This window comes from Danio rerio, chromosome 5 (genome assembly GCF_052040795.2).
Source record: "Danio rerio strain M-AB ecotype USA chromosome 5, GRCz13ab, whole genome shotgun sequence".
NCBI lineage: Eukaryota > Metazoa > Chordata > Actinopteri > Cypriniformes > Danionidae > Danio > Danio rerio.
The window spans coordinates 7,840,434-7,866,583 of NC_141025.1; the positions used below are offsets into that span (position 1 = coordinate 7,840,434).

At 38.3% G+C, this 26,150-nt stretch overlaps 2 protein-coding genes across 9 annotated transcripts in view; both read left to right on the plus strand.

Annotated features, from left to right (window-relative positions):
* The window catches only part of smad4b (SMAD family member 4b), a 724,234-nt gene that overhangs the window by 156,414 nt on the left and 541,670 nt on the right, over positions 1-26,150 (plus strand). The window lies entirely within an intron of this gene.
* Positions 6,973-26,150, plus strand: part of unc5ca (unc-5 netrin receptor Ca) — a 473,679-nt gene continuing 454,501 nt past the window's right edge. For 6 of the 7 annotated variants that reach the window (XM_087253139.1, XM_087253140.1, XM_087253141.1 and 3 more), the window contains exons 1-2: positions 6,973-7,249; positions 10,116-10,211. The gene's annotated coding sequence lies outside the window, so the exon portion shown is untranslated. Of the gene's footprint in view, positions 7,250-10,115; positions 10,322-26,150 lie in introns of all 7 variants that reach the window. The other variant, XM_087253142.1, reaches the window with a different exon arrangement.

A 26,150-nucleotide genomic window follows, 5' to 3' on the forward strand; every position in this document is an offset into this window, starting at 1 on the left:
TCAGTTCCACTCAAGGTCTCCGCGACCTCTGACCTAGTTTGGTTGGCTTCTGAAAATAGTTATAAAGAGACAGGCAAATGCACTGAACATTCTTATATTAAGCAATGTGTTAACTTATTCATTAATTAAAATCAATTCACAGTTAAATACTGAGAAACAAGATGATGAAAAGGATAAACGTTGGTCCATGATGAGACGGATTGGAAAGCAGAAATCCGAATCCTTCAATTCAACAAGTGAAAAAGCATATAAAAAAAACAACATTTGCAATTCAGGATGATGCGCTGCAAAATCAAAAATGCAAACTCATATCTAGGTTTTAGGACTCATTTCTGCACTAGCAGATAACAACTCGTAGCAGATGAAGTAATGAATAGAGGAGGTGCTGTTGTTGTCAGGTAAGCAGACAGTTTTACCATGGTTCATTTAACACATAATAGAAATGCATTGCAAATTGGGATAGGATATCCAGCACATTTTTTTTCTGAATAAAATACTACATGTTAAAATATTCCACACATATTTGAACGGGTTCTCAAATTCTAATGTGTCCTGGCCAATTGTGTGATATTAAATGCCCTATTTTGTAAGAATGGGTTTTAACCACCGCGGTTCGAACTGTAGTTCTGTTGAGCGACTAAAAAGTGATCAGCATGATGGTAAAAAACTGTACATTTCTAGTCAAACCATTCTTCTGCAATCTCATACTAAAAAACGGAAATAAGGGCAGTATTAATAGCTACAAATGTGGGAGAGCGTTGATATTATGTTATTGTATTGTATTGCAATACGGAACAATTAAATGTTGATGTTAAATCAAAAGTAATTCACAAATACTTGAAAATGAGATGATTTAATGACTAATTCTCTGGTTACAACTGAATTAAGTAAAAAATAGCTGTATAAAGTGATAAAATATTAAATGATAAAACATATGATAAAAATTGTACCCAGCTTAAAGGGCCATGAAACCCCCTCGTTTCAGCAGTGTGTTTTCACACCTCTACTTTGGAAAAAGTCAGAAAAGTGGGCGTGTCCAGCTCTGTTTAGGGGGGAGTGTCGGAGGAAGAAAAGAGGCTTGGTGTGCGAGTGTCTATTTGGGCACGCTGAGTTTCAGAGTCAAAACACACACACACAGCAGACAAAGTGACTGTTTACATGGACATCTGTAGTCAAATTATTTGCCAAATTATTAAATGGTGGACTTTAACTGCAGTTTGGCTCTTTCATTCAGGGAATTCATTTATGTCCCTCAAGACAAACGAGATATTTGATTCGAGGAACTGCTCTAAACGTGTATTTTTCATGCAATGTTTGATACCGCACGGCAAATGAGAGAAAAAAAACTCAGCATTTCCCGGAAACTTAGATGCACTCGGCAGGTAGCGTCAGAAAGCCGTGTGTGTTATTCCGGTCACGAAATCCAACACAAGGTTATAGTTTGGTTGTAACTGTTAGTGCTAACATGTTTACACTCGGTGCAATAGTTTGTTCAATACGAATAAAATACGAACTGAATAAACAAAGAGCACTGGTCGCCCACTTACCAAATCTGTAGAGACAGGACAATCACCAGCAAGTAGAGCCGCGTCTTTATTAAGAGGAGACTACAAGCGAACCGCATCTCAGCGTTTGCAGATGAGAACAGCTCTCAGGTAAACAATAATCCTCCTTAGACACGTAAGTTATTGTTGTCGCGCATCGCGTACTTTGTTAATCCACACGTAACTCCAGCTGCGCTCTCAGAGAGAGAAAATGAAAACAAAACTTAACTGCAGCAAACTATAAAAGCAACACTTCACGCTTGTTTTGCCAACACAACGTGGTGTGTCTGTCGTCTAAACACTGTGACAGTAATGAATATTAATGAAGTTGCACAATAGAGCGCGCTGATTGGTTTGAACCAAGCCTTACTCATGCATTAATGCATCACACTGTAAGACGTAATAAGACACACTCTGGCACAGACGTCCAGTCTGCACGCTGGAATACAACGCTATTATGTCATGACCGTGACGCAGCTTCAAAAATTCGTTTCAAACAGGAAGTACGAATTTGCTTGAAATAACGCAAAAACAACCAATTTACACTTTTTAGTGAAATATAGGTGTCCTAATAGTGTTTTTAGCAGTGTGGGACACATATACGACTGTCAACAGCTCAAAAAATGTGTTTTGGTGTTTAGTGACCCTTTAAATGTAAAATCAAAGTTACCAGAGTTAGAAGGAGAGACAAAGGTGGAGGGAGAGAGACAAAGAGAGCAGGCCCAGAAGTTAGCCTGATTGCAGTTGAGTCAGGGTGCTTTCACACCTACACTTTTGTTTCGGAACCTGTCTCGTTTGCCCAGTTAGCGCGGTTCCTTTGGCATATGTGAACAGGGCAATCGCGCTCTGTTCCACGCCAAAGTAATCACTCCGAGATCGCTTGAGGTCTCAGCTCGATTGAAACGAACCCAGGAGCGGTTCGATTGCAGTGAGAAAGCGATCTGATCCGAGCGCGGTTATATCACAGTGTTTTATGGATATGTAATAGGCATACGATTATATGAAGAGAGAATTATGAGTAGGGCGGGAAGTTTCACGAGTCTCCGGATGTCCGCAAACAAGTGATGATCTCCCAGTAATCTCGCGTCTCCCTCCCGGTCCTCAAATAGGCATCGTCACGCACCCTTCTCACCCCTCCCCACCGCATCTCTCCTCCGACACGTCGCGCGCGCACCCTGTCAATCACCACCAAACCACCACCTCTCCTGACAGCTTAGCTATAAGCCTTAGCGGGACGCTGCAAAATAAACCCTGACACTGTGACCAATGTGCGGAGAGTTTACTCGCACGTGACTTGTTTTAGCTCTTTTGGTCCGATTAGAAACTTTGCAGTGTGAAAGCGAACCGCTCCAAGAGCAAAGAGCAACAATGTAACAATAGTAATCTCTGTTTCAGAACAACTGAATCGATTCACAGGTGTGAAAGCACCCTCAGAGAAGATAGACTCCAGAGGAGGCGAAGAGCAGAGCAGGAAAAGACAGGCCAGGAAAAGAAAGGGCAGGCAAAAAGAGCCAGGGCCCGATATTACCACCTATTTTGTATCTTTCTTGATAATGTGACTAAAGCCCAAATACTGAGAAAATCAAACTGACCAATCAACAATTGACCACATCATAAAACCCTCAAAGTCCACACACCAGGCCCTGCTCTTATCAGTATCTGCCTTTAGAGTCAGTATGGACCTTCTCGAGTCAAAAAGACATGTTTTGTCATATGAATAAATGCATATGATAATTTAGCTTCTTACAATTTTGTGACAAAAATTCTCTATTTCAGAGGTCACCACAGCAGAATGAACCGGCAACTATTCTGGCATTTGTTCTACACAGCGGATGCCCTTCCAGCCGGAACCCATTACTGTGGAACACCCAAACACACTCATTCACACACACCCCATTTTAGTTTATTTAATTCTCCTGTACCACATGTCTTTAGACTGTGAGGGAAACCGAAACACCCAGAGGAAACCCGCGCCAACACGGGGAGAACATGCAAACTCCACACAGAAACGCCAACTGACCTTGCTGGGGCTCGAACCAGCGACCTTCTTGCTGTGATGCGATCGTGCTAAATAGATTATTAAAGACTCTTTCTTCATCTCTCTGCTTTGTTAACTGGTCTCGAGAGCCCAATTTTCCCAATAAAGGCAGCGACACAGTGTTTGGTTGACACTTTTACTGAACAGAAACAGAATTTCGGTCTTTATAACTCGGAGTTGCGACTTTATATCTCAGAATTTTGACTTTATATAACATTATTCTGACGTAATAACTCAATTTAGAGTTTACATCTCACAATTCTGAGAGAAAAGGTCAGAATTGAGTTATTGTTTTTAACTCAGAGGCGGGAACGGCTTCCATACTACCACTGTGTCCTAAGATCAGGCACGTGCACACATAGGGCTCAACCTGTGCAGTGCACATGCCCTTTTAAGTCTTGGATAGAAAGTGCCCTTCCAAAATGATGAAAAGTGCCCCCGCGACGCGGCACACCCTCGGTCCCGCCCTTCAGTAGGCGCGCGACAACACCGCTCTTCAGAACGCGCGCAACAACAACCCCCCCCCCCCACCCCGCTCTTCAGAACGCGCGCAACAACAACAACCCCCCCCCCCCCCCGCTCTTCAAAAAATTTCTCCTGCACATGCCCTTTGGATGGTCTCTGCACGGCCCTGCCTAAGATTACCCAAGATGACTGCATCCCAAATCGCATACTTTCATACTATATAGTAGCCAAGATTTAAAACCGTATGCAAGCTGAGTAGTATATCTGAAAAGCATTTGAAAAACGGTGAGACCCGGAAAACCTACTACTTCCAATGAGACTCTGTAGTGTGCATCCGATGGATGCTACGCTATCCCATCATGCACCGTGAGAGAATTCAGGAATTGGAGTGAAGCGATGCAACTGACAGATAGGTCATGTGATAATGATAAATGGCGGATGTAGTATGTATGAGTTCCATTCATGCAAATCACATTCATATTATATAGAACATACGCAGTGTAGGGGAGTAACTAGTTACATGTAACGGCGTTACATATTTTAATTACAAAATAAAAGTAACAGTAATTCGTTACAGTTACTGAGAAAAATGTGTAATTAAATTACAGTTTCTTTTGAAAATGTTAAAGATTACAAAGGTGGTTACATCTATAAAAGTTCTTTAAAAATCTGGGATATGTTGATTAATATTAATCTTTTTCTTTGCCTGTTTTTGATATGCACGATGCCTTCTGCTAAAGCCATTTATTAAAGCGCTGCTATTCTGATGCTTTTGATTTGCGGCGCACCCACGTGCGTAAATCCCGAGGTGAACATGTCCTCTCTCATCTGAGGATTGTCTAAAAATAAATATATATAAAAAACCCCGCACTCTCTATTGTGAAAAATATATGTATGTGGAACTCCACCTTTTCTATGCCATCCAACCCGCCCTGAGCTGGGATCGAACTGGTGACCTTCCGCATGGGAGTCAGTTGCTCTAACAAGGAGGCTAAAGAGCACCTTTAGAGGTCAGAGGAGTGAGTGAGGAGCACTTACTAGCTGGCCTCTGTTACATATGTATAGCTAAATTAATTGTCTAAATTAAAAAAAAAACTGCATTTATCATTTTTTAAAATGCATTTAGAAACAGTTCCCCCTCATACACAGTGGTTTGGCCCACTGCCTGCCGGTTTCTTATGGTCATGTTGTAAATTCAAATGTAGCACTAGCCTATGTACATGAGTAGTGATGTAATGGGCGCAGCCTATGGATCCTTTTCAGAAGATCATAATCTTAAATCTTGAAAGTTATTAATATTTATATTAAAAAAAGAGTCTGAACATTTATATGTATTTACGTACTGTATGTTTTATACATACCTGTCAACCCTTTATACATACCTGTCAACCCTTTTTTTCAGGATTCTCCCGTAATTTACTATTCTATCCCGCTATCATCCCATAAAGGTATTTTCCCATATATTTCCTGTATTTTTAATCTTTCTATGAAGGTTGGTTATGAACATCAAAGAGCCGATCCTCCCTGTATGCAACCCATACCGCCAAACCACCAGAGGGCGCCCCCTGCTCCTAAATGTGAATCTGTTCTGTGCTTTCATTTTATTTAGGTATGAAAAAACTTTGAAATAAATATAAAATGGCAAAACTTCCCTTCTTTTCCATTACAGGCGCTGTCGCCTCCTCTATGCAATCCTCAAAACAGTCATATAGCAGAGCGTGACTGTCAGTCGAGCTCCATAGTGATAAATACGCTGTTTCCCAAATGGATTCTGTACACGCGAAAGTGGACACACTGGGTTTTGGGTGCATGTTTCAACAGACATATACACATAATAATAATAATAATAATAATAATAATAATAATAATAATATCTAATCATGTCGATTTTGATGTTTTTTGTAAACAAATTTAGTCTTAAATGAGCATAAAAGTTAGTGACGCAATCAAATGCTTTCATTATAGATGTGTGCGTTTTGAAAGTGACACATCTGTTATTTAATATAATCAAATGAAAAATCTAAATGTAGGAGTGGGGTGGGTGGGGTGGGGGGGGGGGTTTCTTACTGAGTGATCAGACATTTTAGAATGTTTCAATAGTTATAGCATCACATATTATATATTCATTTAAATAGGAACACGAATGAGAACTATAACATTTTTTTCGCTGTATCTCCACTAAGAGGTCAATGTTAGCTCACAGTACAGACTCCACACACACCCAGCGCAGGTTGCAAAAATCGAAAGCGGATCCGTGGTCATCATGACTGTATGTAAACGAAGTATCTGAAGTTATTTTACTTGATTAAAATATTTTTGTAGTTTAGTATAAATAGTTTTAAATAAACTTGTTTATCAAATAAAATACAAAGTTTAGTACATGTAACGGTTGGGAGAGATGTACTATTATAGGTTTTTAAATGCCAGTAACACGGCTTTAAAAATACATATTATATTTCTTAGATGACTCCCAAAGAGCATCAGCTATTACAAGAAGCATGGGAGAGATTTTACTATTTAATTTTTTTTAATTAAACAAGGTTGGTGCAGTGTATTTATTTTTCATTATATATGGTGCTATTTTGTAAATTATAGTTCTGTAGTTTTAATAAATGTAATCATGCGTCTTGTGTTTTATTTATTAATATTAATAATAATTATAAAGGCGATAATCATTTTTATAAATCAATATAAAATATTTCACTTAGCCTAAGTATTGGTATCGATGATACTTGTCTTGAAATACTTAGCATCGGATCTGAAACAAAAATATATAATATCGCCCATCCCTAACAGCGACTTTCTTTGGCTGCTAGGAAATTAGAATTATTTCCACCTGACGACCAATTCAATTGACAGCCAATCAGAATCCACCCTGCTTAGAGCGCGTGCACAATTAAACTGACAGGCAACAAAACTCGCTTCGCAGTCTAATATAACAGAACGTCAGTTTGGCATTGGTGTGACTGTACGTCTTATTGAGTTGTTGGTGGCGTGTGCAGTAATAATGACCCTGACCCACACACGGGACACATTGCCAGATCCAGTCCTCTAACACAGGTCAGTGTGTCCGCCAGCTGGCTCTCCTCCTCCGGCCTGCGGTCTGACAAACAGCGCGACGCCGCATGAAGACTGACTCACCACTAAACCCTCCAGACTACGTCCTGCTTATTTACCACAGTATCTCAGCATTTTACGCCACGTGAGTGTTTTAAACGGTTACTTTTTGTCCCTGTACTGTAAACAATACCTGTAGATTAGCAGTTTTCCGTATTTTGTGACTTATATTTTGTATTTCCTCCGGTTTGTTTATGCTTTTGAATCGCATTATGAGACCTTGATCTTTCTTCTGAGAAATTTTAACCTTAAAAAAGTTGGAAAAAAGTGACTTTTGTGAGCATTTTTATTAGTTTAAAGTAGTATATTGTCTGGGTTGGTGTTGTAGCCTGTATTACTCTACAAAACCCTTGTACAAATCTGCCAGTAGCCTACATTTTCTGTTATTTTACAGGTTTATTTCTCTTTATATTATTTCTAATGTATTTTATTGTTTCAAACTATTAAAATGTCAGTAAAAGCCACTTTGTTAAAGTGTAGAGTTGAATTTACAACATCAAAAGTCGACAGAGCAGAGATCAACATCCCATAATGCAGTTCACAACCGTAAATACACAAAGCACAAAAGTATGGAAACTGACTGATAATTACAGCGTGTCTCTTTAAAACATTTGGTTTATACTTTATTTCATAGACAAAATCCTATTTTACTGTGTATACTGTAGTACCCAAAATTACCATGCAATCTGTTGTGGTGGTAAATACACTCCAATAATATCACTCAATAATTCACTTCAAATATCATGCATCTATCCTGTTTTCAGAAGACATGTTTTTAAATCAGCAATAATTTGGAAACTAAAAAAAAGCAAATCAGAAAAAAATCATGCTAAAAGTATGCTTTTTTCACTCAAAAACCTCGACCAACTCGGTTATTTGTTAGTATAAATGTCAAAACTCTTACAGAGAAACTTATTGGTTAATTTATTTATGTTTTGATGTCTGTGTATATACATTTACCGGCCACTTTATTTGGTACACCTGTCCAGCTGCCCTTTAATGCAAATTTCTAATCAGACAATTACATGGCAGCATCTCATAGACATGGTCAAGACGATCTGCTGCAGTTCAAACCGAGCATCAGAATGGGGACGAAAGTTGATTTAATTGACTTTGAACGTGGCATGATTGTTGGTGGCAGACATGCTGGCCTGAGTATTTCAGAAACTGCTGATCTACTGGGATTTTCATACACAACCATCTCTAGGGTTTACAGAGAATGGTCAGAAAAAGAAAAAAATCCAGTGAGTGACAGTTCTGTGGGTGCAAATGCCTTGCTGATGCCAGAGGTCAGAGGAGAATGGCCAAAACTGGTTCCAGCTCATAGAAAGGAAACAGTAACTCAAATAACCACTCGTTACAACCGAGGTCTGCAGAAGAGCATCTCTGAACACACAACACGTCCAACCTTGAGGCGGATGTGCTACAGCAGCAGAAGACCACACTAGGTGCCGTTCCTGTCAGCTAAGAACAGGAAACTGAGGCTACAATTCACACATGCTCACTAAAATTGGACAATAGAAGATTAGAGGAGCGTTGATAAGTCAGATAGATAGAGAAGGTCTGATAAGTCTTGATTTTTGCTGTGACATTCAGATGGTAGGGTCAGAATTTGGCGTCAACAAAATGAAAGCATGGATCCATCCTGCCTTTTATCAATTATTCAGGTTTGTGGTGGTGGTGTGATGGTGTTGGGGATATTTTCTTGGCACACTTTGGGCTCATTAGTACCATTTGAGAATTGTGTCAAAGCCACAGCCTACCTGCATATTGTTGCTGACCATGTCCATCCCTTTATGACCACAGTGTCTCCATCTTCTGATGGCCACTTCCAGCAGGATAACGCACCATGTCAAAGCGTGAATCATCTCAAACTGTTTTTATGAACATGACAATGAGTTCACTGTACTCAAATGGCCTCCACAGTCACCAGATGTCAATCCATAAGGGAAACTTTGGGATGTGGTGGAACGGGACGTTCGCATCATGGATGTGCAGCCGACAAATCTGCTGCAACTGCATGATGCCATAATGTCAATATGGAGCAAAATCTCTGAGGAAAATTTCCAGTAGCTTGTTGAATCTATGCCAGGAAGGATTAAGGCAGTTCTGAAGGCAAAAAGGGGGTCCAACCCAGTACTATTGAGGTGTACCTAATAAAGTGGCCGGTGAGTGTATGTTTCCGTTGCTTGTGGGATATGTATAATATTATTATTATTTTCAAAGTGATATACAGTATAAAACCAACGTGATAGAAAAAATAGTAATGTTTTTAAACATAATGCATCATGGCACAATGTTATATTAATAATTTGCATTGATTTTATGCCAGTAATCATGTTTTTTAAATTGCATTTATTCAAATTTACTTTCAAATCTCTGTACTATTATCATTAAAAAGTGTTTTTGAATATATTTTGAATATATGTTTTATAAATAAAATATTTAAAATATATATTTTACTTTTTTAGTATTGGATATTAATATCTTTTAAATTTCATTCATTCATTCATTTTCTTGTCGGCTTAGTCCCTTTATTAATCCGGGCTCGCCACAGCGGAATGAACCGCCAACTTATCCAGCAAGTTTTTACGCAGCGGATGCCCTTCCAGCCGCAACCCATCTCTGGGAAACATCTTTTGATTTTAATTTCAGTAATTTTATTTTCAAAAAGTATTTGTTCAGATTAGTTAACTGCATCAATCTGTTAAATTTAATGCATTACTTAAATATGACACTTTCACCAAAAGCATCACTTAATCTGGTTGTTTGTCACTTGTTTATGAATCAGAAATGTATCAGGGAAGCTCCTTGCTTCATATTATGTGCCTTAAATGTTTGTTTGCTCCTATACTTCCTTCTGTTTTTCCATCTGCATCTCTTAAAAAGTGTTCAATTGCTTGTGTTAGGTTTTCTCCAGGATATTACAGCAGCGTTTTCTCATGTTTCAGATGTTCTACTGTCATAAAGCATCAGTTTTTATGATGAAAGCAGCTGACGTGCATCACTCGACGAGATTAGGACGTGCTCCTGGATCAACATGCTCGGTAAACACAGCAGATTGGATGAAATTTGTGTAAATGAGATCTTGTATCCAGAAGCTGCAATTATGTTACAGAATCTGCTAAGAACTAAACACTGGATTTCATTTTCAAAGGTACAATGCAGCTAGTTCCTCTTCGTATGAGCTCCTGATAGCATCAAATTATCTTTTTGCAATAATTGCTGAGCCTTTTATAGTTTATACAGTTTTATCATAATATTGACACAAGCTGGAAAAAACATTTTCCTTTTACTTTGGTAGTTTTGGGCATTGCAATGCTGAATTGTAGGTGTTCCGACTAAATTATTTTTTCAAGCAGAAGGAATATGACAAACACTTCACACTTGGATATCATTAGTAAATAGAAATGCATTTCAAACTTCAGCAGCAAGAAGTAGCTACATTTGGTACTCAAGTGAAGTTACTGTCATTTTTAATGTATTTGCAAAACAAAACACACAACCATTGATGAGATTTCTTAAGAATAACTTTTAGATTATCCTCCCACTTTAGAGATGCAGATATTGTGGTGATTTGATCTGGAATTTTAAGTGAGATATCAGATGACAGAAATTCCTACATTGATTTTGATCCTGTCAGAATCTGATATTTCTAAGGTCCTCCAGTTAACAGGGTTTCCGCGGGGCCTTAAAGTCTTAAATTTGCTGTTCTAGGTCTTAAATATTTTGCACAGTTCTTATTTTTCCGATGTCCATGTAACTCTACATCTAATGCTCATTTAAACTCTCTTTTGTTGTTGTTGCTAGTTTTTTATGGCGTTTAGTTCTTTATTTTACTAATAAATTATTAGTATTAGTATTACAACTACAAATGAGACCAACATGCTATAGCCAATCAGCTTTGTTATTGAACTCAGTGAATCTCATCGCAGCGAATGTGACGTCATCGCTGTGTTTGTGGTAGTTCGCCTTTGGAGCGCGCAACATGATTTCGGCTGACAGAATTTTTAAAGACTTGAGCGAACAGTTTGTGTGGCGCTGCGTTTCCTTTGAGTTGAATTTGAAACGCTTTGAAGAGATTTTGTTTGAAAAGGGTACAACTGTACAGACATCTTTATGATCCGTCCATGCATGATCATAGGGAGAACTAGATGACCAATAATTAACTTGGCTAGAAATTGCAACAGCCGTGGGAAAAAAGGAAAGTTTTTGTAAAAGTTTGGAAAAACCTGAGGGAAAAGTTTGTTAAAACCAAAAAAGATGCCATGCAAAAGTGGAGGTCCAAGTGGTTTTAATATTACAGAATATGTTTTTCCACCATTCATAGGTTTTTATACCGATGTATACATTACAATTATGAATTTAAGACAATTTACAAGTTACAAACTAAAGTTAAGTAACAAATTATGTTTTTGATAACTGGAAAGGAATATATGAACCTATTGGCTACCGGATGCCCAATTTCAAGGCTTTATTGGTAATAATGGTCAGGAATGTGGGACCATTATTGCTTTTTTTAGCACAAGTATAGAACAGAAAATAACCAGCCAGTAATATGTGAACTCTTAAGTGGACAAAAAAAAAAAAAAAAACATCTGCATTTTTAGTAAGCATGCTTTTACTATTGCCATATAAAAAAATATAATTGTAGAGCAACCCATGTTCTGTTGCAGAGCAACTTTAAAAGGTAGAACTGTCCGGGATATGAACAAAAGTATGTGCATCAAAGTTTGATTTGAAAAATCTTGAATTGTTATAAAAATCTTTATAATAAATTATAAAAAATAATAAAACATTAGTTTAAAAATCTTCAATGATATTAATGATATGACGTAGTTCCAGAAACGTTCTACTTCTCTTTTTATCCGTCTGATTTTACAGTCAGTTTCTTTTCACCGCCCTCTGTCATTTTAAAGAGTCTCAATGGCGAACGCAGCAAGTATAAAAGCCTTGTCTGTTGCGTGATGTGGCGCGAGGCGAAAGTAATGCCTTAAGATGTTTGTTTGTTTATTTGTTTTTTTTTCTAGTTCAATGGTGCATATAACCTGTCTTCAGTGCTGTTCAATTTGAAAACTTTTATTTTACCACTAATTTTGTGATTTTTGCATTTTCTCTTTGTGTTTGCGTGTTTTTGATATTGTGATATAGGTCTTAAATTTAATACTTAATGGTCTTAAAAAGGTGTTAAAGTCTTAAAATTGACATTTATGATATCTGCAGAAACCCTGGTAAAACTAGTCTTGTCCGAATAGGGCTATAGAGTGGGAACCTTGTCTTTCTAGTACATTTATAGTGTTGTCAAAATTGAGTTTGGTACCAATCAATACTGAAATTTTTAAAATGTCTATTTCCTGCTAACATTTGAGCGCTGTTGAGCACATTGTTAAACTCTGCTGAATGGCCATTGTGTTCTCAACAACAGTAACTGTGATTGGCTGTGAAGGGCATCAGTTTACCACCGAATGCAAACACAGTTACAATGACACTGGAGCATTTTTAAGCAGCCTCGATCAGCTGATCTGTCTTTGTGTTGGGTAGGGGTGTAATGGATTACGGTTGATCGCATCCCACAGTTTGGATCTGCAGATTAATTACTTTTTTTGAACTTGCAGGCTAATCCAACACTTATAACAATTGTAGAGAGATTGCCTCTCACGTCATTCAAATCACATGTATGAAAGCATTTAGACTTCCCTGTAAAATTTAATGATGAAGGCAAAAGTTGTGGTGGGACCTAAATGCTTTCTTAGGTTATCAATAAAAGGTGTTTTATGTCACTGTTTGTTTACCCCGCATTAATGCATTCAGTGTAAAGCTTCACAATTAAACATTTTAAAGATCGTGATCTCAATTCAAACCTGCGCTACATAAATGATAAATGATGACTTGCTTTTATGACTTGTTTATTAATCCTTCAAAGCGCTGCATTCAAATCTGTGTAAAAAGTGAATCTCTCTCGGTCAAACACATTTTCAGTGAGTTACAAACTATTTAATAAGACAGAAGTACTGGGAGAACTGTTTATAGTTCTCTTATAAACCCTGATGTTCATGGTAGATTAAAATCACTGTTTAATGGAACTTGACGCAAGTGAATGTTGTAGCAATTACATTGTGTAACCAACAGGTGGCAGCAAAACCATCAAAATTGTGTCACTGAATGGGTTTTCAAAACTGATACACCTACAGTATAATGAAACATGAAGCCTTGTGTGAATTAGTGAATCATTTATTGAAAATAAATATGATTTTTTTATAGAAGATGTTAGATTTCTCTAGTTACCATTTTCAGCAACAGTAGATCATTTTTCACATTATTGAATCTTTTCCTTTGATTCAGCTGGCCATTTCTTGATTTTTATTTATTTATTTATTTATTTTTTAAGTTCTGTTTGTAAAGAGCAATGTTTTTTTTTTTTTTTTGCAGTAATACTTTGTATAAATGGAAAGGAAATTACATTTGTCGTCTCCTTTTTTGCTGATCTGAAAAATGGTCCAATCCGTGACTCAAAAACCGTAGTGTGATCCAAACTGTGAGATTTGTGATCCGTTACATTCTTCATGTTGTCCCAACACTAGTGATTTGTGTGGAACCCAGGATTTTTTACATTATATGGCTAATCACTGCTGTTTAAGTACGTATCAACATCGCTCAAATGTTAGTGGAAAAGTATTATTATTATTTTTTTTATAATTCAGTACTGATTAATACTAGAACTGTGTGCATTTTCCAGCCACACCTTGTTGAAAACCTATAAATTTTTCTGAATGCCCTGAGTGCACTGCAATTTTCATGCAAGTAGAACTAATCAATCTGCTTCACAGTTTGTATGGAAAATACACTTTTCAGTAACGGCAGACTAATTACCTCAGACAACAACATACTTTTTTCCATAAGCTTGTATCAGAATCGCAGCTATGGTTTGTTCATTGTGATCCTCTGAAAAAACGCTTGATAGTCACCTAGTTAAGAAAGACGCCAGGGGAATGCAAGCACAAAGTCCATTGTAAATGGTCAAGGAATCCACTCGCAAACTTGTCACTTCAGGTTAGGATATCAATACATATGAAAAAAGTGCCGTATAGCAGCAGTGAGGAGATTGTAAATAAATAAGGATGTCATCTGAGTGGCTTTTTGGTTTCTTTTCTTGTGCGTCCCAACCACTAGCTCCCCATCTGAACATTTTTAGCATAGCGGGTAATATAGTCATTCAACTTCACAATTTGTAATGTTGCAGTATGTATTTGAATAATGATGGTTGATTCCTTTTACTTGAAATCTCAGATTTAATTCTCGTAACTTGTTTTGTTGACAGAGTTTGAGGTTTAATGTATCATTAATATTGACACCTTAAAGTTTGCTAGGATTGTTCCCTATTTATGCTTTACTGTTGAACATTTTACTTTCTTTATTGTCCACAAGTGGAAATGTATCTTTGGCTTCACCACACAACCACATCAGCGTTCACATTTCACACATCACAGAAAAAACATTCAAAACGAATACATTCAACATCGTCACATATATCGCATTAAAAAACTCAATTTAAAACCCTAAACATAATTAAAACCCAGTATTTAAAATTCTTATGGCACTCGGCACAAAGAACATTTGATATACATTTTTCTTTACTTGAGGTTGCCTAAAACGTCTTTTTGATGGCAAGAGCTGAAATTTGATATTCAAGGGATGGGAACAATCTTCAACAATGATGTGTGCTTTGTCTAATTCTCTTTGAATAAATTTCATTTGGTTGTTTTTGCGCTTTACCTACAATTGTACTGCCAATTTTTACTACTCGACACAGTTTTTGCTTTTCCTTAATTGGCAACAGTCCATACCATGCAATCATGTTAAAACTCACAACACTTTCAACCAAGTTCTTGTATACCATCTCAAGGACATCTTGACTCACACCAAATTGTTGTAACCTCCTAATGAGATATAATCTCTGCATTGCTTTTTAAAAAATGCACTCTGCATTTGCAGCAAATGTTAATCCACTATCAATAAGTGTTCCTAAATATTTAAAACGGCCAATGGGGTATATGCCGAAGCATGCTAATAGGACTTTTAATTTGCCAGTAACCTGGGTTAAGCGCTTCCGGCGAATTGAATGTCAATGCAAAATCCGGTGCGTTTAAAGTCTGTTTTCTTTAAAAATCAGCGATCTCCACTGGCTGAGTGATGTCCGATTTAAAGTGGGTCTCAGATTGTACAAGAAGAACTGCATTAAATTACATTTCCCCCGCCATATCTTTATAATATGAACAGTTATTTTTAACCCAGTATATTCTTCTGCGTTAGCCTGCCGATTCTGACGGGCGCGTGCGAGTAAACAGCTTTTTGTCTCGTTTTACGCTTGAACAACTAAATAAATGCTAAAGTTTATTTAACTGCATGTATTTTAATGACATTACAACATGGATGCTGTATAAGGAACCGTATAAAATGGAAAAAAGTTCACAATAACAGGTCACCGGAAGTGTATCAGCATGGGAACAGCACTAGCTCTGCATATACCCTACTGTCTCTATTTCATGTCCCTTAAGGACCAGAGGTTTCAACCCTAGACTAAGCACTAGTTTATTTCTGCTAATTATCATCTCCTTGGTTGTATTAAAATTTATCTCCAGTGAACTTTTTACACCAATTTTGGAGCAAATTTATATAATTATAGTACGAGGTATCTCCTTCTGTTCCCATTTTAGTCAACCGTCCAACAAATGCCATATCACCACATTTCATTAATAAAGTTTGAGTCTCTTTAACATTTATTTTATTTTAAAGCGATCAGATTTTTTTTCTAAATATTTTTGTTTTTGACTATTAAATTACTGGTAAATTAAAGTGAAGTGGTTAAATAAATCCTAATATTCCTAAATGTATTATTCAAAATATTCAATAATTATCGAATGATATGAAACATGATATTTTGATCGTTTTCTTACAATATCACCTAGTGTAGATAAGTCCAGGAGCTGGTCTCGTCCTCCGTCACGCAGATAAACATGCTCTCTGTGAAGGTGAAAAGTTTGTTATGTGGACAGATGGATGAACCGTCTGAGTCCTGCTCCGCCGTGCCTGATTAAACCTCCCTGATCCGCTCCCGCGCCGCCTTATTACTGCTCACTCACCCACTTCCACTTCCTGCTGGGAGAGGAAGTGACACAATCTGTCGGCCGCAGCAGTGCGCAGTGAGCATGCTCAGTGTGAAGCGTCACCTGCCTGCCGTTTGACTTACCTGAGATCAGAGAAATGTTATGCACTTTAGAGAAGCTGAAGCAATGCTGAAACTAGATGAGGAAACAGCAGTGCTGACATTGCCAGAGATTAAATATCCAGGTTTGAGTTTGCAATTTGAGATTTCACTTGTTTACAGAACACAAACCAGGGGGCTGTTTCATATAAGTGGTTTAAAAAACGCGGGGATTAAAGTCAAAAACCTGACTTCAATGAGCCGAACTAAACGTCCACGCTTAAACTGGTTCCATAACAGCAAGTTAAAGATCATTTGATCTGACTAATCTGAGTTCAGTTTAAATGATCTACATAACTGCTCGTGCACATTATTGTCGCAAAGGAGGGGTGTAGATGCATCAATTATGTTGTGATCTCTCTCTTTTGGCCACAGATCTCTCCTTTAAATTAATATTTTCTACAGGAAGCTTTACAATAATATCCATGTGCAAAAAGCAAAAGCTAAATTTTGAACGAATCTAACAAAAAATAAACTAAAGATCACAGTCCAAAAATTAGAACACCCAAGTTCAGGTTCATTTATTTATAGAGCACATTTAAAAGCAGTCACAAGACTGACCAAAGTGCTGTACGTAAGACAAGGTAAAAAAAAAAAGACAGAATATAAAAACATAGAAACAAGGCAAGAGAAACCAATGATCAATAATACCAAATTAATATGTTGAGGGAAAATATTAAATAAAATTTTGAGGAAAAAAAAAATCAAAATAAAATTTTAAGTGAATTTTATTATTTATTTTTCTTGTTTATGTATTAAAGATGTTAATTAATGTATACATACGTACACACACACACACACACACACACACACATATATTTATTAATTTTCTTGTCGGCTTAGTCCCTTTATTAATCCGGGGTCGCCACAGCGGAATGAACTGCCAACTAATCCAGCAAGTTTTTACGCAGCAGATGCCTTTCCAGCCGCAACCCATCTCTGGGAAATATCCACACACATTCTCACACACACACTCATACACCACGGACAATTTAGCCTACCCAATTCACCTGTACCGCATGTCTTTGGACTGTGGGGGAAATTGGAGCACCCGGAGGAAACCCACGCAAAGGCAGGGAGAACATGCAAACTCCACACAGAAACGCCAACTGAGCCGAGGTTCGAACCAGTGACCTTCTTGCTGTGAGGCGACAGCACTACCCACTGCCTCGCCTCACACGCACGCACACACACACATACATGCATGCATGCATACATGCATACATACATACATACATGTGTGTGTGTGTGTGTGTGTGTGTGTGTGTATATATATATATATATATATATATATATATATATATATATATATATATATATATATATTATAGCTTGAACTTAAGACCAGGCTAGTTTCCCAGCATAAGTTGCCAGTGTAACAGAGTTTAAACTATTATAAATTTGATTCATGAAACCGAATCCACCATTAATAAACCTGACTCACCCAAATAAGCCTGGCTTTTTACTGTAAGCTAAACAGTAAACAGGCTGAGAAGGCCCAAGGTTTTTACAGCATACAGTTGAAGATAAAATTAGTCCCTATGTGAAATGTGAATTCTTTTTTCAAATATTTGCAGAAGTGCTTAAAAATTCTTATTAGTGCTATATTTATTACTCACACACACACACACACACACACACACACACACTCACTCTCACCGGTCACTTTATTAGGTACACCTGTGCAACTGCTTGTTAGCACAAATTTCTAATCAGCCAATCACATAGCAGCAACTCAATGCATTTAGGCATGTAGACATGGTCAAGACCATCTGCTGCAGTTCAAACCGAGCATCAGAATGGAGAAGAAAGGTGATTTTGAATGTGGCATGGTTGTCGGTGCCAGACGGGCTGGCCTGAGTATTTCAGAAACTGCTGATCTGCTGGGATTTTCACACATTCATATCTAGGGTTTAAAGAGAATGGTCTGATAAAGAGAAAATATCCAGTGAGTGGCCGTTCTGTGGGCGTAAATGCCTTGTTGATGCCAGAGGTCAGAGGAGAATGGCCAGACTGGATCCAGCTGATAGAAAGGCAACAGTAACTCAAATAATCACTTGTTACAACTGAGGTGTGCGGAAGAGCATCTCTGAATGCACAACACGTCCAACCTTGAGGCGGATGGGCTACAGTAGCAGAAAACCACACCGGATGCCACCCCTGTCAGCTAAGAACAGGAAACTCAGGCTACAATTCACACAGGCTCACCAAAATTAGAAAAAAGAAGATTGGAAAAACTTTGCCTTGTCTGATGAGTCTCGATTTCTGCTGAGACATTCGAATGGTAGGGTCAATTTGGTGTCAACAACATGACAGCGTGAATCCATCCTGCCTTGAATCAGTGGTTCAGGTTGGTGGTGGTGGTGTAATGGTGTGGGGGATATTTTCTTGGCATTCTTTGGGCCCGTTAGTATCAATCGAGCATTGTGTCAACGCCACAGCCTACCTGAGTCTGACTCTGCAGTCCCCAAATCCTCAATCCAATAGAGCACCTTTGAGATGTGGTGAAACGAAAAATTCACATCATAAAAGTTACAGTTTCTTGTGTCTTACTGTTTTCAAAATCATTACACTGAGCTCAGAAATGTCTTAATCAAGACTGATTCCTTATCCTGCGATGAGACTATTGTGAATGATCACATATAAATGCTGAAACCATATATTATAAAACCCTAATGCATAATATTCATTATAAAGCTAAAATAGTTCTAATCATCAACACTTATTTTGGAGCCATCTGTATTTCATAGTAGTAAATGATTGTAAAGTAGGACATTAGGAAGCGAACGGGATCAGAATGAGGTGAAGCAGGTGTATTTGGCTTCCTCTGCCCACCTTTAGGATCTTCAGGAGTGTATATGTGGGCAGATCAGCAGGCTTTGGAACGGAGCCTACAAGTGAGAAAGCGGCATTAGGTTTATAGGCGCCTACACAAACAAAAGGAGAACACCAAACCTGCTGTTGTGCTCCTCCAAACAAGTAAACCGTGCTGCTTTGATAGCGATACCAGGCTGAGAGAGTCATTGTTTAAGGCAGATCTCCATGGCCAGAAATGCCACGCTTTATCCTCGCGTTGGCTTTATGCTGAAAGACAATTCAAACACCCACAACAACACATTACGGGATATTTTGCACCATATAATGGACTCCTGTAATTTAGCGGTGTGTCGTCAACAGTTCTTGCAGACCGTAAACCGAAGGAGAGAAAGAGAGATGTGTGTGTAATTAACTCAAGACTTCCCACAATGCAGCAGGCTGAGACTTTCACACTCAGTTTTCTCAGAGTTCATCGAACATCACCTCCTACACAGACAGAAAACACTCACACTCGCTCTTATCAAGCCCAAAGCCTTTTATCAAAGTTTCAAATCATGCTACCAAAAAATAAAACAAGCCTGACAGTATTTGCATGATGTCATGTTAGTATTTGCGTACTTTTATTATACAGTTCTGCCTGCTTTCTGATTAAATGTGAATCTCTATGGTAATGTTTCAGTACATTCATTCATTCATTTTCTTGTCGGCTTATGCAGAGTTCAGACTGCATGATTTTCAAAGTAGTCATGTCACAGATGTTTTCACACTGCTTGACTATCTGGGCTTGCGTTTCGTCGCTGCTTTGTTTACACTGCAAGATGGAACGGCGACAGGGACTTTCACATTGCATGACTTTACTATAGGGAGAATCGCCGACAACTTCGTCCAAACTACGTCTCACAGCCAACAACAACAAGTAGTAAGTAGTATATATTTTGTTATTAACTACATAATGAGAAAGAAGCATTTAATGGGGTAGAACATGTACATATTTTCTCACCTGGGTTTAAAGGGAATTAGCCATTTCTCCTCAACGTTGATAATAAACTAATTTCTTTCTGTATGAAAAGTCAAACAGACACGGTTGCTCCTGAGTCCTGTCAAACCTCCACTAGTTTTTCCTCCAATTCGTTGGTCCAAATAAACCGAAAAAGATCGCTTTTAACTTCTCCCCCAGCCTCCCGCTGGCCTGCAGCAGGTATACACACACGCACACACAAGTGAATACTGCTCTCTCATTGGCTGTAGGCAATCGCTTATGTTATTTTCAGTCAAAACTCAATTCACACGGCATGATTTGAATCGCTGACAGCTCCAGATATTTAGCATGCCAAATATCTCGCAGGCATCGGCGACTCATCGGCGATTCTCTCAGATCGCGTCTTTGATAGTTCATACTGTGTGATTGTCACTCACGTGCACGAGCAGCGATTTGCCTGTGATTTCAGGCATTTGTCGGCGATTTCTCAAAACCTGTTGGCGAGCCAAAATCGGGGCTAAAATCACGCAGTCTGAACTAGGCATTAGTCCCTTTATTAATCCAGGGTCGTCACTGCGGAAAGAACCACCAACTTATCCAGCACATTTTTACGCAGCGAATGCCCTTCCAGCTGCAACCCATCTCTGGGAAACATCCACACTCATTTACACACACACTCATACACTACGGACAATTCACCTGTACTGCATGTCTTTGGACTGCGGGGGTAAAATGGAGCAACCGGAGGAAACTCACTCGAACGCAGGGAGAACATGCAAACTTCACACAGAAACGCCAACTGAGCCGAGGCTCGACCCAGCGACTTTCTTGCTGTGAGACGACAGCACCACCTACTGCGCCACCTCGCCGCCTGTTTCAGTACGATCATCTTTTAAAATAATTGTTTTAAATTTATATAGCCATACTTTTTGCCTGTGTGTAACCCACTGGTCCTACTGCACCAAACCCAGTCTGAGCTGGGATCGAACTGACGAGTCTTTGTATGGGAGTCGGTTTCTCTAACAAGGCTAAAGACTATGGTCTCTAGCGCAGTGGTTCTCAAACTGTGGTACGTGTACCACTAGTGGTACGCGGGCTTCCTTCTAGTGGTACGCGGAGGAATGAAATATATCAAGTACATGCTACATATAATTCAAAATGTATCAACTTATGTATACAATGTGCCATATATGACATATAGCCTATATTTCTGAGGTAATCTGCAACGTTTTTTAACTGTGCAGAGTTGTAGCTGCTTTACTGGGCCTACTACGCTACTGTATTTCAATACTGCTCATTTTGGTGGTACTTGGAGAGACAGTTTTTTTCGGAGGTGGTACTTGATGAAAACATAGACGCTAGAGCAGCTTTTGAGGTCAGAGTAGTGAGGGTTAAGCCTGGTTTATACTTCTGCATCAACTGATCGGCGATGGTGCGTAGCTGTGCATTTATACTTCTGCATGCTGTTTCTGTTGCTCTACAATAACACTTCTGAAACGCTAGCTGACAGGTGTTTTTGTTCCTCTGTGCTAAGTTTCTTCGCTGGTGTTTTGTTTTTTTCTGAGCGCTTCCTTAATGTACAAGTGGTTTAAACTCGTTTTGAGGCAGGAACCGGTGGATGTGCAACAACTTTTATCATAAGGTAAACACAAAGCATCCACTCGGAGCTCCTTGTAAACACTCGACACTTGTAAACCGTATTTTTCTTATATTTTTCTTTAGACCTGTAATGCACTCTAGAACAGTCATCTGAAGCGTTGTCATACAGTTTTATGCCTAGATTTCATAAATAGCCAGGTTTTCCTCCTGTATAAAAACAATGTTTAGCGGCTCCATGTATTACAACTGTGTTTTTAAAAGTCTAAACACTTTATTGATATAGTGTACAGCCAAGCACATGTGGACAGAATACAAAGGAGTCAGAGGTAATAAAGTATTGAGCGTTTCTCCCAAAGTAAAGTCTGTCTAAGCTAGGTCAAGCAAAATGCCAGCGGGTGTCCGTAGCTCCGCTCACTCTCCGCCTCTTTGCCCTTGTTTGATATCTGCTGTGGGTGCGATGACGCGCGAACAAAATGGCGACGGTTGGCCGCGCCTACTTGTAGCTTCTTTTTTTTTTTCAACTTGTAGCTTCTTTTGCAGTTATCAGAAACCTTTGGGTCAAAGGCTTCTGCGTCCAAGTGCTCTATTCAACTTAATGGGGAGACTCATGAAATGGTAATAATAAACGTTTACAAAGCGATTTAATACTTTCGAAAATCACAATGGCAATGTATATGTCCATGCCTAATATCCAATGGCCAGAAAGTGATTCATTTTTTTATAAATTGTTAAAAATTTTGGTATTTGTTATGCTGCAAGCCCAGTTTACACTCTGACTTTATGTAAAATTAACTTTAATGTGTGATTATGAATAAAAAGTAATAATAAACGAATGATTTCTCAACTCGAATGGCGGCTTGGACCCGGAAACAGTATTACATAAGTCACCAACATGTCACCTCTTAACAAGCGGATATTTTACATTCTATGCGTAAAACATGTTGTATGAGTTGTCGGTTCATTTCACTGTGGCGACCCCTGATTAATAAAGGGACTAAGTCAGAAAGAAAATGAATGAATGAATGAATAAATTTTCCTTTTTATTATCATTGTTATTAGTGCAACTATAATAACTCAACCATAATAGTTAGAATATTAGTTTTTATAACAAGCCAAGGGTAGATTTTTGGACTGTGTGTGTGTGTGTGTGTGTGTGTGTGTTGCCCTTTCTGAACCCAATTCTGATGTAATTGCACATTAGATTCATTTTGCCAGATTCAAACCTGCTGAACTGAATAATGAACATAAGTGAGTTTTAATACGAGCGATGATAACAGCAAACACAAACCCTCCTTCCCCCAGCGTCCTCTGCTTCTGTCTTTAATCGTTTCTGCGCTCGCATGATTGCTTTTTCAAATGACCACTGCATCAATAACACTGGCTAAATTACTGGTAAATGACACTCAGAGACGGCGCATATGAAATCCAGGTACTCGATGCGCTCCATTCAGACACAGATTATCGCAGATTATTCACAATTAGACGCTGGGAAATTACATGGATAAACAGAGCAAACACACACATAATCGAAGGAGGCTTTGATTTTCTGTATGACAACATGTTATGGAGGGTTGATAAGGCTGATATGAATGTTGATTAATATGAGTTCAGGATCCAGCATAACTGCACTTCACTGAGCAGGTTATTATTAGCCGTGCGATTTATTGTCTGAGTTTGTCTGCATGTTTATGCATGATGCGGCTGTTTCTGCTTGTCTTAATGTCTTTTGGTTGTTTATTTGTGTTCGGGCATATTGCCATACATAAATCCATATGTAAGATTTCATGGGTAGATTGTTGAGCATTTATCTTTTATATTAAAAACATAGTGCGGGGAAAATGCATCACTTTCAGTCTTTTAAAGGGATAGTTCACACACAATTGAAAGTGTGTCTTTATTTACCCATCTTTTACCAGTCACAAACCTGTTTGAGTTGCTTTCGTCTGTTGAATGCAAAAGAAGATGTTTTGAAAAATGCTGGAAACAGAAAGCCATTGATTGCCACAGTTTTTCCTACACTTAAACTTAAGTTAGTTGGGGGGTAAATTTGTAAAATTTAAGTTTTACAAAACTTAAATTTTGTAAAACTAAAAAGTTAAAGGTGCCCTTTAATGAAAATTTGGGTATACCAAAGCATAGTAAAATAATAGAATATATAGAAAACGGACATATCGTGAGCATCAGAGACCATTGTTTACTTATCATTTAAATTCCATGAGTATAAAACCCCGGTGGAGAGTGGACCAATCAGAGGACACAACAAACTACACTCAAAAGCAACGCCCTCAGCATTTGCATGCATGCCTACTTTAGGTCATTTATCCGGACTTTACATCAAGAGAACCCAGGCTCCTGTAGCTCGGAGATTATTAAGATGCACGCCCTCAAGCTGTGTTTTATAAGCAACAGCGTTTTTTAGTGAGAAAACAATATTAGTTTCCCTCCATTAGTTATTTTAAAGCTTGTATTTAACTTACTACGTATGTGGGAGCTTTATTTTGAAAACCCAACCACAGATTGTGCGTTACTGGGCAACGAACAATAATCAGTTCAGGCATTTGATTAGCAGTGCCTGATTTATTCTTTTTAATACCACAGTCAGTATGAATATGTTGTTGTTCATTTGAAGTTTTATTTTTCACATTTTAAGACCTGCCAAAGATCAGATTTTTCCTCCTGATTTGGAAAAAGTTTAATTTCATAGGGCAGGGCTATTTAATTAGTTTTGTCATGGGGGCCAGTCAGCCTGATCTCACGAGAAAACACAAGTATTTTAAGTTTTGCCAGTTTAGTGGCTAATTCGTACGAGTTCAGTCGTACGAAAATGTACGATTTTAAAAAGGAGGCATGGAACCTAACTTTACCCCTAAACCCAACCGTCATTGGGGGATGAGCAAATCGTACTCAATTGTACGAATTAGATTAGTACAAATTCAAATGAATTAGCCACTTTTTTTTTTTTTTTTTTTTACACAAATACAAATATACCCAAATACAACTGTAGCCATAGTATTTCAAAGCTCAACCAAAGCTGTGCATTGCTTCAGTACACTTCTTCTACATTCAGACACATTCATATTGTTATGATAACCAGCGATCGCTCTCCGGAGATTGCTGGTTTCCACTATAATCATGAACTTCACTTCCGCATTTCCCAGGACTACATATTCATACATGCACTTCTTCCAGACACGCACGCCTGCTCATTCATCTCGCTTGATTACACTCACCAGCTGAACCTTGTCAAAGACTGATAACACACCATACTTAAACCACTCAGTTACCCTTCCAGTTTGCCGAGTCTTGTTAGCTGTATCAGTGACATTACAACTCGTTTCCTTTGTCTGCCTTTGCCGTGTTTTTGGTTATTAGCCTAGCTTATCCTTTTGTCCTTGTCTGCCGCCTGCCTTTTGACCTTTTGCCTGTTATTCGACTACGATTCTGGATTGTCTGCATATATCTGTTTGCACCTGATTGACCATCGCTTGCTTGACTTTGAATAAACCTGCATGTGGATCTTACCTTCTGTTGTGAGTGTCACTCCCCGACGTTACATATATGTTATGTTTTGAACTGCATAACAATTATGGATGCAACAATTATAGATTTTGGTTGTGCGATTTATAGTTTGAAGATTAATCATGGTTTCACGGTTGTCACGTCTGATGTAAATTTAAATTTAAAGTATTTAGATTAACTGTTATCAAATGCGTTTATACATGCATAATCTTTGTAAAAATTCGTCTAACATATCTTTGGTTTACATTGCACTGAAAGCCACGCGCAACTCTCACCGATATGGCGTAAGATGTTTTCTACTCTGTGCGTCTGGAAGGCGAGTGCGCATCGCTCTGCTTGCGCGCACAAATTGACATGTTCTTATAATGAAAATTAGGAACTTGCTCGTGGAAAAGATGCGATATGTGAATGGATCGCTGCTGTAGTTAATCCAGTGTGTATATTAGCCTTGGTATATAAGCTTGGAACTTTAAAGTAGCGCGCAGTTGACATAACTTTGTTCAGTTGCAGCAGTTTTGTTTTTTGCAACAGAAACATGAGGTTGAGAAGCCTAAGATTAAGTATCCAAATATTTTTGGCTGCTCGTTCCGCTCGCCTAATGTCAGGTGACTCACGCTCTGCGCAAACTTCAACTGCAGCTCGTGCTGTATTGAACAGACGCACATCACTTCATAACTATAGCGACTGTTTTTCGATTTAACCAAATGTATTTTTGATGTTTTGGTCACACTATTTGGATCGCCTTGCCCTGATAGGGTGTCCAAACTTTTTCACAGAACTGTATATTGCATTTTAATATTCATATGGAAA